This window comes from Zootoca vivipara, chromosome 5, assembly GCF_965207765.1.
Source record: "Zootoca vivipara chromosome 5, rZooViv2.hap1.1, whole genome shotgun sequence".
Classification (NCBI taxonomy): domain Eukaryota; kingdom Metazoa; phylum Chordata; class Lepidosauria; order Squamata; family Lacertidae; genus Zootoca; species Zootoca vivipara.
In genome coordinates, this window is record NC_142588.1 from 20,914,809 (window position 1) to 20,931,242 (window position 16,434).

A 16,434-nucleotide genomic window follows, 5' to 3' on the forward strand; every position below is an offset into this window, starting at 1 on the left:
TGCCATTGAGCAAGTCCTAAAATGGATTCTGAACTGTAGTTGATGAAATGCGTCTCGTGGTCCACCATTGTTTGAACTGTTGTCCTTTCAACACCATCAGATTCCCAATAAACTCAAAAGCTAATTATTTACTAGAGATAAATCATGATTGAGCAACAATTTCTTCTTCTTCTTCTTCTTCTTCTTCTTCTTCTTCTTCTTCTTCTTCTTCTTCTTCTTCTTCTTCTTCTTCTTCTTCTTCTTCATGTTCTCTTCCGTGCATTTTAGCTAAAATAATTTTAGCTGTAATCTTTGCAGGTGAAGGAGGAATCTGCCAGGGATTGTTTTTGTTTTGCTTTGATGGTGCTCTGTGAAGCGCTAGGCATGTTCTCGATGCTATATAAGGGAACAGGAATACTGCAGACCTTTGGACTGAGAGACAAGAGTCTTGCCCAAGGCCACTGTTGGGTGAGTTTGCATCAGAGATGCAAGTAGCCTTCCAAAAGTATGTAGGTACCTGGAAGCTCACTCTGTCCCACAAGGTGGAGTTCTAGTTCTTCGAAGATGACCCTATCTCTACAGACTTCAGTTTCACATTTCCCTTAAACAAAGGAACAGTCGCTCTCCCTTCAAATAGCAAGGACACTGAGCCAGAAAAAGAAGGTCAAAGGCTTTGGAAGCAGTATTTGTTGAAATCATTTCAGGGAACAGGATGAGATTCTCTCTCAAAGATAGATACCAAAATGACCAAAGTTCACAAAGCCCCAGTGAATTCTGCCCTTTAGTTGATTGCTAAAAACAGTCCAATGAAGGGAGATGTTGCTAGAATGCGAACAGCAGCACCGTCCCAATTATATGCCCGGCATGCGAGGGAAGGAACGAACACCTCAAGGTAGTGGCTCAGAATAGGAACACCATCATGCTTCGACAACTAATGTCAAATCCGTTGCCATGCTGGAAACAATTCATAATGAAACAGGATAGGGAGTTGTCGTCGTACCTCTGCTCACGTTAGTCATCGCTCTCCTAAGGACGTTTTACAGCTGAATTATAAGGCATAGTACTAGTATGAATAGATTATTAGCAGGAATGGTGGTGGCAGCGTAAGAGAGATTATTATTAGTTGTTGTTATTATTATTAATAATAATAATGTATGCTTTATACCTGCAGGTCTCAGGGTGGTTACAACAAAAATCGCAATATAAAAACACAAAAGACATAATGAAAACAAAAACAACTCAATAACGCCCCCCCCCAAAAACCTACATTGTTAAAGGGCATCAGATGTCAATTAGCCAAAGGCCTGGTTAAAGAGGAACGTTTTTGCCTGGTGCCTAAAGGTATATAATGAAGGCGCCAGGCGAACTTTTCTGGGGAGAGCATTCCACAGACAGGGAGCCACCACAGAGAAGGCCTGTTCTCATTATGCCACCTTCTGGATCTCTTGTCGAGAAGGTACACAAAGAAGGGGCTCAGAAGATGATATCAGGGTCTGGGTAGGTTCATATGGACAGAGGCGGTCCTTGAGGTATTGCAATCCTGAATCGTTGATAACTTCATCAGAAAGGCAGGAGGAGGATTTGGTGTCAGGAGTAAATTTTAGCTTCCTAACAATTTCAGCTTTCGTTTTCTTTTTTTGAAAGCTCACATAGACCTAAAGCCACCTTAGGCCAGCTGATTCCGGGTGTCATGCAAAGGCAAAAAGTTGTTAAGTCACTGGGTTCATTATTGTTGTATTTTTACTGCCGGGGAGGGAGAGAGGCACTTGTGAGGTGTTCTACCTCAGGTGTCACAATAACTTTACCAGCCTGAGATACTTAACTCTGTGTGTCTCTGTGGTGGCATGCCATTTGCTGTTCCACACCAGGCAGCAAAACGTCCCCGGCTGGTCCTGCTCTACCAGTTGTAGGACTTCCAGAAACCAGAAGTGTTTCTGATGGAGATTCCCTGTGACAAGGCGTCAAGTGCCCCACTTAGCTCTTTGTTCTGCAGCAAGAATGGTGTGGCAGGGAGCAAATGCCACAGCCACCCCTCACATCACTTTCTGTAGTTACTAACAGCTTTGGGCTTGATACTCCTTGACTGGCTGCCTTATGAAAAGCCAGCTACTACAGGTTACAAAGACCACACATCCCAGGTTTCCTGGCAAGAGAGGAAGTACCGTGTTTCTCCTAAAATAAGACACCGTCTTATATTTATTTTTCCTCCAAAAAAACACACCACAGCTTATTTTCAGGGGATGTCTTTTTTTTAAATTAAGTATTAAGCTTTCAGAGAGTTTTGCAACTGCTGCCCATGCCGGCTCCCGCTGGGTCGGGGCTCGGCGCGTCATGCGCTGCTGCCCTTGCCGGGTCCCGCTCAGTCGGGGCTCGGCGTGGCGTGTGCTGCGGCTCTCGCCCACCACTGTCGCGGTGTACCCCAGTATGGCTTATTTTTGGGGTATGTCTTATATTTTATTGCCTCGAGAAAATCGTGCCATGGCTTATTTTATAGGCACGTCTTATTTTGTGAGAAACACGGTATCTCTTTCATCATGGCAACGCCTCCTGTCACCTTGCTTTCCCTCTTGGTCAGGGTTAACTTTGGCTCTGCAACTGGGGGCATTGTTGTCCCAGCAGATGTCACCATGCATCACATGTCCTGGTAATTTGTGAGGGTGTCCCATCATCAGCCTGGATCACCGCGCCGTCATTAGACAACACACAGTCTCCATTTTAAGGTGTGTCCCCTACTGCCAGCGCTGCTGGCTATTAGGTTTTTGTTTTCAAGGATGTGAGGGGTTTAAGGGTTTGGCAGGCAGTCTTTAAAATGTCACTATACAGTAGTACCTTGGTTTATGAACACCTCGGTTTACGAATTTTTGGTTTACGAACGCTGCGCACCCATCTGGAACGGATTAATTCACTTTCCATTACTTTCAATGGGAAAATTCGCTTCAGTTTATGAACGCTTCAGTTTATGAACAGACTTCCGGAACCAATTACACCCATGTTTCGGGTTAAGTACGCTTCAGGTTGAGTACTCTGTGGACCCATCTGGAACGGATTAATCCACTTTCCATTACTTTCAATGGGAAAGTTCACTTCAGTTTATGAACGCTTCAGTTTATGAACAGACTTCCGGAACCAATTGTGTTCATAAACCGAGGTACCACTGTAATTTGAAGAGAGCATATCTGGGAAAGCACCTCTGAAACAACACTTCATATGTGTATTAAATGCAAGGCTTCCCAGAGCAACTTGCTGAATGCAAATACCTTCTTGACCAGCTCATTCCTCCATCAGCAGCCCCTACGCCATATCATGAGGCTCCCACACCCAATCTCCCTCAGTGGCAGAATTTTTTATAAAGAGGTGCACAGGACTGCAGAGGGAAGGAGGAGGTGGAAAATCTCCATCCCACAAATGTGAGCTCTATTCTATTCATGGAAGGAAAGTTAGGATCCAAAGATTTCCTTTAACAAACAAACAATCACCATACAGCTCATAAGTTCATACAGCCCTCACTCATCCACAGAAGCTACACCCTGACCTGGTCAAAATTTAATGCTCATTGGTAAACTCTACCTCTACCTGAGAGGTGCCGGAACTGAGTTGTGCTGTGTTCTGGCTGCATAAACTATGTTAGAAGTCTACCAATTTCATTACATACTTTTCTTCATAATATTAGGCGCTTCATTTTGAAAGATATGTCAGATTTATGGGAACATAAAGAGAAATGGAAAGGTGTACACACTGTCTGGTTACACAGAGTTCTCTTGCTTTATCCATAGATATGTTTTTAAATGGAAACAAGAATCCTGTTTCCGGGAGGTTTATTGCTTAGCTTACTTCTGAAGCCATGATCTTTTATAGGGGCAATAACACTAGATCTGCCACAGATACTCTAGGTCACAAATATAAGCTTATTTCTTTCAAATGCAAAATAATCAAAAGGACCAGATGCGGTGACAAGAACAAGGGTACCCTAATCCTTTAATGCCGTTTGACAGATACAAATAGGACATCATTACTGAGCTTGTCATGAGATCAAAAGCTTTTGCCAGGTATTTTAAAAAGCAAGGCCTTTTCAGCCAAGAACCCATCCATAAAAATTTAAATGCAGCTTGACAATGGTGATGGCTTTGGGTCCTTACATTGTCCCATTAGATCACTGCCTGGCAGGAAGTCATAGCAGTGCATCAGTTTACACTGGATTTCAAATGGGAGCTAGCAGTGATACAAGAAATGATTCAGAGTCCAATCCCGCGGTTGTTAGAAGGGGAACCGCAAGATGATGAAACTGAAAGGATGAAATTTCCTTTGACCCGAGTGAAAGGTGGACAGGCCATCGAGCTAAACAACTTGTACCAGCAGCTTCTGATCTCCTCTTGCTCTTTGGCAGCACGTAGACATGTTAGCACTTACAATGATACAAAGAGGAAGAAATGCAATCACCCAGTCCAGGCATATAGCCAGTTTAGAGGGTGTGCACAGAGGGAGGGAGGAAAGGAAGGAGAGGAGGTGTTTCCAAAGGTACACTGGGGCAGCGGCATTAGTAAAGGCAAACCGAGGGAAAGCAAAATAGAAGTAGTCGAAGAAGCTTCATTTAAATTTCCCAAGTACCTTTTAACGTTTTAGAAAGTTAACCTGGAACCTTAAGAGCTAAGTGCCCAGTCACCCCAACACTTTTGGCCAAAGCACAGGAGAGTCACAGGTTATTTCTTCCCGGCAGACCCGGCTACTGTGCAATTAAGGGTGAAACGAGGCAAGGAGAGATGACCTTTGCTCCCCCATTAGATGCCCCAGATGCTTCAGGCTTGACTACACTGCAGGGGCAGTAAACGTGTCACCTGCAGGGTCACATAAGGTTCTTTAAGAAATAGTAAAGGAGAGTGGGCGGGGGTCAACTTTGAATGCTGGGAGGCGAATGGTAATAGCTCAGAGGGAGGGCATCTGTTTTGCAAGCAATCCCTGGTGAAATATGCTTGGAGCCCTGCAGTGATTTCATGCTCTTTATTGCAGCTGGTAAAAAAGTGATTGAAACCCCCCCCCAAAAAAAAACCTCAGGCTTTTATATACTGTACATTATTTACACAATTAGTCCCGTTTGATTGGCTGATTCTGCTTCCCTCCTGGAGCCTGATTGGTCTTCTCCTGCAGGCCAATCAGTTGTTGCATTCTACGATCCTACCTGCCTATTGTTCTAGGATCCAAGCTTAGTACATAACACCTGGCTTCCCCAGGTAGGACTAGGGGGTGGCAGGAGTCCCCTGCCCCAAACCCTGGAGGCTGCTTCTGGTCATCATTGACAATCCTGAGCTAAATGGTGCAATGGTCGGACTCAGTGTAAGGCAGATCCTATGAATTAGGGACTACAGCATATAAGGAGGTGAGGTGTAACCCTTGTCTCCCAACTCTCAACCATGATCAGAACTTCTCCCCACCACACCCTCCTATTGGTGCCAGGTGGAGCAGAAAAGCTGACGCATAGAGAAGAGAACAGAGGTGTGCTGCCTTCCTTTGCCCCTTCACCAGGGCTGGGCGATGCAGTGATATATCGTCCAAAACCGGTTTGGAGTCCATATTTAAACCCCTCAAATCATGATGTGTGTGTCTGTGTGCTATGCAAAAATCACAATGTGGGAAAAGCTGTGAAGCCAACCAACGCCTCTCCATAGTTCCATCCTTATTTCAGACATTGTGATATATGACAACGTTGAAAACTAGTTAAAGGTAGGGGCCGTGTTGGTCTGCGGTCAAAACAAAATAAAAATAAAATACAAAAAAATCCTTCCAGTAGCACCTTAGAGACCAACTAAGTTCATACCAATGAGAAACGTAGTTGGTCTCTGACGCTGAAAACTAGATATCGCCCAGCCCCACTGTTTGCCATAGTTCTTAAGAGAAACAGACATACATGTTGCAAAATTAAAACTGGTTCCTGTGCTGCAGGCTGGCGTTAGAGGCAGGTCCTGGGTGCAAAAAGATTGAAGATGTGTAATCTAAGGGATGTGGCTGAAGAGCTGCCACCCACTAAGAACAGCCCAAGTTAGACCAACACGCTGCTATTTACAAAAAGAGCAGAAATGCAAGTATCCCTGATGGAGATAAAGTTAGGGATTTTTGCTTTTAAAAGTCAAACACAATTATGTTCCCACGAGTCTTCAGGTCACTTATTTTTAGTAGTTCAACCACAGAGTGCAACTATTTATTAGATTTTGTTTCAATGATTTTTTTCCTTGAGCTGGTTTTTATGGATATTTATTTGGATTTATTATTATTATTATAAGCAGCTGGAGGCTAAATGCAGATGGGCATGTGGAGGTGGGCATGTGGAGGAAAGGCCATCCTATGGGAGATGAACCACCAGCTCCAAAGCCCTGCCAGACTCATAGACTTTAAGAGTTGGAAGGCACCTCAAGGGTCATCTAATCCAACCTCTTGCAGTGCAGGTATCTTTTGCCCAACATGGGGCTCAAACCCACAACCCTGAGATTAAGAGTTTCATGCTTTTCCAGCTGAGCTATCCCAGCAGCCCTTTTCCTCCCACTGAGAGGGGAAATAGTACATTGGTCCCAAGGTCCATGTCCATTTCTTCCCATTGCCATGGAAGTAGGAGGGTTTTGGGTCCACCACCAACATGAACTCAGAATACCACCTTTTTACTTTCTCCACCAGATCACCAACAACAGAGTAGCAACAGCAATGGATCTGACCACAGAGACAAGCAGGAGGCGTCCGAAAGGGAACTTCCCACTATCAATGGAGACTGAGCTCTGCAAAAAAAAAACAAAAAAACCTCTGCTCCCTGGGACACCTTCCCAGAGACCATAGAATTGAACCCTACAATTTTATAACTCAGGTGTGGGGAACATCTGGACTGCTAGTTGCTGCTGAACTGCAACTCCCATCAGCCTCATCAAGCATGGGCAATGGCCTGAAATTATGGGAGCTGTAGTTCAACATCTGGACGGCCAAAAGTTGCCAATACAAGGCATATCCACCTCTCTCTCTCTTTCACACACACACACACACACACATACACACACACCACTTATGTAACTGCTTAATTCTTCATAATTCTTCAAAGAATCCTGGCTCTAGTTTGGCAAGGCTGCTGGGAATTTTGTTAGAGCTCATCCCCAGAGACTACAGTTCCCAGGGTTCTCTGGGGCTACAGAGGAACTGCCAAGCCAGTTTAGGCCTGTAATATAGGCACCCTCCCTTGATAGACACCCCCACCACCAACACAAACACCACCACCACCCCACTTTTGCCTGTTGAATTTTGGATTTCAGAGCAAAGCTGACCATGTGAAAACAAAACATTTTCCTCGGAATAAATAAAGTCCAACAGCAGCTGTTTAAGAGGTCAGCAGTTTTAGGCTGCTAAATTGAGACTCGTTAGCGCCACAAAAAACTGGAAAGCATTTCTACACGGTGCCAGCATGTAACTCAGCTACTAAAGAGGCAAGGGTGGGTTGGGCTGGTTGCTCCAATGTGCCATAAGAGAAGCTTTTTGTTTTGTTTTGTTACTAAGCCTGAGAAGAATAGTGTGAGAGTAACTTATTCATGGCTTGTACTGTATAGTTCAGGGGTCAGCAAACGTTTTCAGCAGGGAGCCGGTCCACTGTCCCTCAGACCTTTTGGGGGGGTTGGACTATATTTGGGGGGGTGAACGAATTCCTATGCCCCACAAATAACCCAGAGATGCATTTTAAATAAAAGCACACCTTCTACTCATGTAAAAATACACTGATTCCCGGACCACCCATGGGCCGGATTTAGAAGGCGATTGGGCCGGATTCGGCCCCCCAGGCCTTAGTTGGCCTACCCATGGTATAGTTCAACACCACCTGCATTGCTAAAGGTTCCCTGCACCTGAGCTATATACCTTTCAGAGGCACTTGATGCCACCAACCACCTGCTGATGACTACATTTCCTCTGCAGGTGAGGGCAGGGGGGGGGGTTAAGTGGGTGGATCCGAAAGCCAACTCTTTTCTCTCTTGCCTTAACCTTCCCCAGCCAGCTGGCTGCTGGGGGAAGGGACCTACTGCTCTTGCCAGAGGCCTGGACCGAGGACTTGCAGAGGGCTTCTGAAATTATGCTAAGGACCAAATGTAGATTTAGGATTGCAGGTGGCTCACCCCAGGGGCAACTGGGAGAGATTGTCTCAGGATCCAGAGTGCATTGTTATCAGCATGCTGAAGACCTGCAGCTCCTTTACCTTTAATACCAAGGAAGCTGTTGGCTTAATCACCACCATCATCACAATTTTATTATTTATGTGCAATTAGTTACATGGGCTGGGTAAGGGCTAATAAACTGAGAATTAACCAAAAAAGGTAAAGGTAAAAGGACCCCTGACCATTAGGTCCAGTCGTGACCGACTCTGGAGTTGCATGCTCATCTCGCTTTATTGGCCGAGGGAGCCAGCGTACACCTTCCAGGTCATGTGGCCAGCATGACTAAGCCACTTCTGGCGAACCAGAGCAGCACACAGAAACGCCGTTTACCTTCCCGCTGTGGTACCTATTTATCTACTTGCACTTTGACCTGCTTTCGAACTGCTAGGTGGGCAGAAGCTGGGACCGAGCAACGGGAGCTCACCCCGTCACAGGGATCTGAACCGTCGACCTTCTGATCAGCAAGCCCTAAGCTCTGTGGTTTAACCCACAGCGCCACCCACATCCCTAACCAAAACAAGACAAGGGTGCTATAGCTCAGGAAAATGCTGGACTCTAGAACAGGGATCCAACCAGTTCTCGATGGGGTGGTATTCCCCCTGACGAATCAGGTCCATGGGTTGTTGGTATTCCTGGATTCAGCCTCGCTCCTAGGTGCCCATGTGCCAATGGTCAAGAGTAGGCTTCCTCAACCTCGGCCCTCCAGATGTTTTGAGACTAGAATTCCCATCATCCCTGACCACCGGTCCTGCTAGCTAGGGATCATGGGAGTTGTAGGCCAAAAACATCTGGAGGGCCGAGGTTGAGGAAGCCTGGTCAAGAGTGTCTCAGCCCAGCTTTGACTGGTGTGCAGGCTGTTACTGTTGAAGTCAGATCTGGTCACGGAAACAGGCATGTCCTAGTTGTAGCTGGACTTGGTCACTGTCATGGACCAACCTTTGTTGTCGTTTAGTCGTGACCAACTCTTCGTGACTCCATGGACCATAGCACGCCAGGCAATCCTGTCTTCCACTGCCTCCCGCAGTTTGGTCAAACTCATGTTCTTAGCTTCAAGAACACTGTCCAACCATCTCCTCCTCTGTCGTCCCCTTCTCCTAGTGCCCTCAATCTTTCCCAACATCAGGGTCTTTTCCAAGGATTCTTCTCTTCTCATGAGGTGGCCAAAGTATTGGATCCTCAGCTTCACGATCTGTCCTTCCAGTGAGCACTCAGGGCTGATTTCCTTAAGAATGGATAGGTTTGATCTTCTTGCAGTCCATGCAGCCTCAATTCTTTGGCGATCAGCCTTCTTTATGGTCCAGCTCTCACTTCCATACATCACTACTGGGAAAACCATAGCTTTAACTATACGGACCTTTGTCAGCAAGGTGATGTCTCTGCTTTTTAAGATGCTGTCTAGGTTTGACATTGCATTCCTCCCAAGGAGCAGGAATCTTTTAATTTTGTGACTGCTGTCACCATCTGCAGTGATCATGGAGCCCAAGAAAGTAAAATTCCTCACTGCCTCCATTTCTTCCCCTTCTATTTGCCAGGAGGTGACTTGGTCACTGCCATGGACCAACCTTTGAAGAGGCTTCAAAACTCTCAGAATACAGCAGCAAGGATGTTCATGGGCACTTGCCCATAGGATCACATTACATCTGACCTACAACAGCTGCATGGTTTGCCATTTGTTTCCAGGCAAAATTTGGAGTGGTTTTTCTTTACCTGTAAATCCCTAAAGGACTTGGGTCCAAGATTCCAGAGAGACCTCTTCTTCCCATACTCATTATTATCTAGCAGGGAGGGCCTTTTCAGACAAGAGTCTGATGTTCTTCTAGTCAAGTTCCCTCTTATTGCTGTTATATACAGTATTTAATTTGTGGCTCTTAAATTACGGTTTTAATTGCTGTAATCTGCCCCGTGTAACAAAAGTGTATTAGAAAGGTGACTATAACTTTTTATGTAAGTAAATAAAATAGAATGGTAATTCAAATATCCAGAAAAGAGATGTAACTGAGTGTGAAATGTTTAGTATTTATTCTCCTTTTGTGTGAAGCTTCATGCAAACTTTTTTGTTTTGAATGAAACCCTTATTACAGCAAGAGGACATTACTCTGAGAATCAAGAGTTGTCAGCTAGAGGTGAACTTGAAAGTTTAGAAGTAAATCTGTAGAACTACTGTCAATATCCTACTTCTCAGTTTGAGCACCAGTTCTGCTGAGATGTCTATTAAGCGTATTGTTTGAACTTTGAAATTTGAGGTGTGACAGGGGGGGGGGCAAACAAATCATCTGGCTGAACTGCAAAGAAACCAATGCAGCACAATTAATTGTTTAAAAGTGTTTTAAAATGGCAATTGTGTGCACACTTACTTCGGAGTAAGCCTCACTGGCAGGCTGGATATCTGAGTAAATATATGCAGGTTTTCTGTGTGTCATCTAACTGTCCAGTCACAAAGGCCATGCTGAGTCATCAATAGTTTCAGAGTGCTTTTCTACAGAATATTGCAATCCTTATTTTAATCTGAACTGAACAAGGGCTTTCAACTTAAAAAAATAAAGGAAACTACATACATTACTGGTTTGACAAGCCCCAAGAGACTGGCCTGAGCCTTTTTGCTCCCATGTCTTTTAACCAGCACCTTATGTGAGGGGTAAAGGAGAAGGAAGGTGGGGGAGAGAATGAGAAATATATAATGTGACTTTGGATATGGGAGCCATGCGGTGGAAGAAGCCGGTGGATTCTGGGCTGTATTAGCAGCCCTGGCTGGGTGGCGGGTCACTCTTGTGGTTTGCAAACCAGAAAGGTGGGGTAGCAGAGGAGGAATAATAATAAAGAAAAGGCTGATCCGGTGTGATTAGTGAGCAAACGGCCTGCAGCAAATCCCATCTGCCACATCCGTCTGATTAATAGCCCAACAGGCGCAAGCAAGAAACGCAGACAACAGGACAGCAGCCTCAGTAAAGAAAACGAGCGTGGAGCCGGGAGTGTGGGGTGGGGAGAAATGAGGGGCAACTCTCAGATAGGAGAGGAGCAATCCTAGAATTGTAGAGTTGGAAGGGATCCCCGGGGGTCATCTAGTCCAACCCCCGGCAAGGCTGGAATCTTTTTGCCCAGCGTGGGGCTCGAACCCACGACCGAGAGATTAACATGCAGTCGGTTGCAAGGTGGGATAGAAGAAGGTTAGTGCAGCTAGACATGTGACAAGGAAGGAGCTGGAGACCAGCCGGTCGCCTCTACCTGGGAGCAGCTCTGCAGATCCGCGCGTGGTGCCTCCTCCCGATTCCTCCAGCTGCACATTTATTAGTTGATCTCTGCCATGCCCGGTGACGCTGCCCACTCCAGAGCGGCGGCGGGAGGAGGTGGATTTCCTTAAGGTGGATCCCTTAAAGCTACAGCTGCCCACTGACTTGCGTCTTTCTTTCTTTCTTTCTTTCTTTCTTTCTTTCTTTCTTTCTTTCTTTCTTTCTTTCTTTCTTTCTTTCTTTCTTTCTTTCTTTCTTTCTTTCTTTCTTTCTTTCTTTCTTTCCCTGACCTTATTCAGCTTCCTGCATTTCTCGTGCTGAGAGGGAAAACGACAACTGCAAAATTAGTTTCTCCTCCCCAGGCAGCCAAAAATTCTAAGTACTGTACCACTACTACTTCGGGAAATAAACATTCGGTATTAGATGCTTTTTAACTCCGCCAAAAGAGCAAGGGGAGAAAAGGGGGGTTCAGCAAAACTGAAAAGTAAATAAAAAACGAATAGCTCAGCTGATAATGGATGAATGGGAAGAGACGGCAGAGGGCTCTCTCTGTTGGCCAGAATGGAGCTATTTACATGAATAGAAGCAGCCACTGAACACTGACACATTGTGCTGTTGTTTGCTTTCAAATGGCAAATAAGAATGCAGATGAGCCGCCCTGTGTGATTTCTGTGATTCAGCACAGAAAGGGAACCACAAGCAAAAGGTGCACATGTAAAACTGTCATGTTCAATAGGACTTTCAAACTCTTCCAGGCTCTACTGCATGAACTGCTTTCACCTCCAGTACCAGATCTCTGCTGTTGTCTTTTGTCATTATCCCAGTGTAAGATTTCTGCTTTCTGTTGTTGTTGTTTAAATTTGTAGTCCTCACAGGTGCCAATAAAAGCTTGAAAATATGAAGAGTGAAATAGATGAAGACCAGAAACGGAGCCCAACATTGGCAAAACAGTAAAACTCGAGTGGTTTTGGTAGCCGTCCCTATACAATCCACATTTATTTATTTTTAAAAGAACCCAGAAACATTCTAGCAGTGACATCTCCTGTTAAGGCTATGACAGCCAAGGTGTCTATGATCGTTCCATTCGCATCTGAAGTCACAATCCATAATATTTATCGCATACTTATCACATACAAAACCACAAACCAGGAGATCCAGGTTAATTTCTGGACATCTAACATATTGGATTAATGACAGAAAAGACAGATGGCTGGGCTAGGCTGGAATGAATCTCATCCATGCTCGCTAACTAATACCTATTGATAAATGTGTCCTCCATTGATTTGTATAGTCCAAATGCTTCTCAGAGATGCTATTAGTACATCATATTCTGTTGGGGGCCTATAAATTGGACTATATAATCCAGTGTAGGTACCATTCAACTCTATGATGCTAAAGGGATAAACAATACCTTACGGGCCAGGCTGATTCCCTGTGTAACTCTCAGTGTCACTTCACAACCCTTACCATTTTCTCCAGACACAACTGCACATGATGCTCAAAATACAGACAGCTTTAATACTTGGCTTAGCATTAATCTCCTTAAGAGTTTGGTCCTGTCGTCCCCCCCAATGTGCAGTAAAATCTAACGGTGCCAGACAGGAGGAAGAGCAGTAATGGCTTGGCGCCTAGATGTGAAGTACACAAATTAAAACAAGAATATACCAAAATTGAAAGATTACTCTGTTACACGGGGCTTCACAGTTTACTCCTTCCTTCCTTCCTTCCTTCCTTATGGTGGAACGAAGCAGGAATAAGAATGAAAAGAACCTTTTCCTTAGTTAAAGGCATTGACTGCAAAGCCCCTTCTATTTGTCCTCCAAAAAATATTATCAGCACTCCCATGGCCTTCACCCCATGTCTCTGGCTGAAGAATCACCAAATGCCTCTATGAAGCTCACAAGCTGGGCATGAAGATGACAACCATCCCATGGCGATTGTCCCAGACACCTAGGATCCAGGAGCGGTCAGCCTTTGAACTAGGGGGGAGAACACTCATCGACCCCAAAGCAGAGGAAATGCCCTTCAAAAAAGAGGACAAGAGAACATTTGGGTTACATTTGCATATGTTCATCTTATATGCAAGTTTAGATGGAAATAACAGTACGTCTCACTATAACTGGGAAGACTGTGACCTGTGTGCTTGTCCAGGTACTGACTGTTGAGGGGGAACTTCAGGGCTCCTGCTCTCCCTTCTTATGGTTCTTGATCTTTGGATTGGATAGCCCTTCAAGCAGAGGACTCGTTCAAACAGAGGACTGCCCTCTGTAAAGCAGGACACATGGCCAACATGCTCTAAGCATGGAGATTCCATTTAACTGCATGAGTCCGAAATTAACCTCCCTGCACCACTGTCACGCCTTGGTTCTGCTGATACCGACATGGGGTGTTGCATTGTGCAAATTTGTTTAAATTCAATCAGTCAATTGGTTCAAATCTTGTTATATCAGTTTACAGCACAATCCTGTGCATGTCTGCTCAAAACTCCCAGGAAGGATGTTATAGGATAATAGCCTAAAATGATTTGATTGATCAACCTAAAACTATTTAACCGGCTGACACTTAAACTAATTTGTTTTGTTTCTGAAAGTGGCTTGATACTGCATCCAAAGGAACAAGGTCCAAAACTCCCAGCTCTCTAGAATTCTGCATGGGCTGGTAGCATGCTGAGGCCCCTCACTTGCAATTCCACATGCTTGCTTCAGTCCTGACCTACTACAACCTCTTGCCATTCCAGGCATCAGCCCCTCTCTGGGAGCGCCTGCCAATTTGCTGAATTGTGACAGAGTGCCGAGTGATTTTTTTTGTATTTGGGGAAACAAGACCATCAAGCACATTTTCACTTGAGCAACCCGAGCTGAAATTTGAACTCAGTGTCTCTGGAGGCGAAAAGCTCGTGTGCCACCCACAGTTTATCTCGCAGATAATATCTCCCAAGGGCAGCTGTTTTAGTGCAAAAAGCCAAAGTGAAGCACCTCAGCTCACACCCTCTTTCAGCCTGAACATATCCTTCAGTTAAATAGGGTTCCCAATTTTCACCATGCACCATGTTTTGTGAGTCATTTGGAGACGGGTTCCAAAATGTATGTTTTGTGAAGGATCCATTGACAGCCGGAACAGAGACCTAAGCACAGGCCATTCTTATGAACGATATCCTAGTGGAATCATTGACCTTTTTTAGGTCAAAGATGCTTACATTTCCGGGTTTTAACATGATGCATCTCAGGATGTTTTAAGTCACCTATGATGGATATCCAGTGAAACCACATCAGTCTGCAGCCTGATGGAATATGTCTCTATTGCTTTTACGGAAAAAAGCAACCTCGTTCTGTGTAATTTGTAAAGTGTTGCTCAAACACATCAGGCTTGACACATGAAAGCACTCATCATCAGCAAACAAGGTGCAAACTTTTGTGAAGATGAATGGATTAATGAAGTTGAATCGAATTTGGTTGAGCCAAATCCCCCGTCAGATGCCCAAAGACCATGCCTCTCTCTCTCTTTTACACAGGTAAATTCACCTCTGTCATTACGTGTCGGTGTAAACAGTACTGAGCTAGTGTTAGGCACACCTTCCAGTAGATTTCTCCCATCCCTTTCCTTATTCCAAAAAATCCAGACTTTTGGCGAAGTCGGTTTGGTGCGCATGGCCTCCCAATCCACTGTAACAGCGCGACATGAATTTGCCGATCAGTATTTGCAGTTTGCTAAGGGCTGCTGGGAATTAAAGCTCTGTGTGGGGTAAAACTACAGAGCTCAGGATTCACTGAGGGAAAGAATGCATTCTGAATGCTTTGCTGGCATCACAGGTACACACATCCCAGGTCTTTATTTATTTATTTTTTAAAGGAGGAAAAAAATAATCATAATGCCACAGTCTGGCAGTGATGTTAGTCTAGCACATGGGTAGGTAAACTAAGGCCCAGAGGCCGGATCCGGCCCAATCACAAATTATAGGAATTCCAGAGAAAAGGACAAGTGTGGAAGCAGCTCCTTTGACCTCTGGTGGAACTTCCCTCCTGATATAATTAGCTGGGAGGGCGGCAGATTTTAGGCAGGACCACACCAGGGAGGAAAGAGTTAAACTCTCTCTTTCCCCGCCCACTGCAGTTCTAAAACCTCCACTTCAATAATTTGTACAGAGTACAGGAAGCACCCCTGATATGCATTTGCCCTGAATGCTTTATGTCATGGGTAGGCAAACTAAGGCCCGGGGGCCAGATCCGACCCAATGACCGTCAAAATCCAGCCCGCAGACAGTCCGGGAATCAGCTTGTTTTTACACGAGTAGAATGTGCCCTTTTATTTAAAATCCATTTCTGGGTTATTTGTGGGGCCTGCCTGGTGTTTTTACATGAGTAGAATGTGTGCTTTTATTTAAAATGCACCTCTAGGCTATTTGTGGGGCATAGGAGTTCGTTCACCCCCCCCCAAAAAAAAATATAGTCCGGCCCCCCACAAAGTCTGAGGGACAGTGGACCGGCCTCCTGCTGAAAAAGTTTGCTGACCCCTGCTTTATGTGATCCCCATCGCATCTCATGAAGCCCCAAACATTTCTGTAAGCTATGTCGAATTGTAGCCTGGATTGGTTTATCTCATGTTGAAGTGTGTAGGTTTGTTTGTTTGTTTAAAAAGAGAGTGGGGAGGAGGGGACAAGTTTTCACGCACATACTGGAGACTTCAAATGCTGCGGGAGCAAGTTATTCGCTAATTAACAGTTGCATTTCAATCCTCTTGTAAGCAGACACGTTCTAACAGCTGAAGTTCTTTTTATAGCAGCAGAATCTTCTTTGGTACACGCTGAACATTGCACTCTAGATTCAGAAGGCATTACTAGGCAGCGAAGGATTTCCTCACTACTCACTGTAAGCAAAGTTGTACAGGGGGTGGGAATATTATATATGCCACAGCATATTGAATAGTAATAAAAGCCAAGAGGCGAAGGAAGCAGTTAATGGGCACTAGGCCACACTGCAACAAACAAGGTGCAGAATAGATTAACCTGCTACTTTTGTTGTACACCAAAGTCCTGCAAGCTTTCAAAGTTCCACAGGTGCTTC

General features: G+C 44.9%; 1 protein-coding gene across 1 annotated transcript in view; it reads right to left on the reverse strand.

Moving 5' to 3' along the window:
* The window catches only part of LDB3 (LIM domain binding 3), a 151,135-nt gene extending 139,245 nt beyond the window's left edge, over positions 1-11,890 (reverse strand). Inside the window, exon 1 of the mRNA XM_060274980.2 lies at positions 11,370-11,890. The gene's annotated coding sequence lies outside the window, so the exon portion shown is untranslated. The remainder of the gene's footprint in view (positions 1-11,369) is intronic.
* Positions 11,891-16,434: the final 4,544 nt, after the last annotated feature.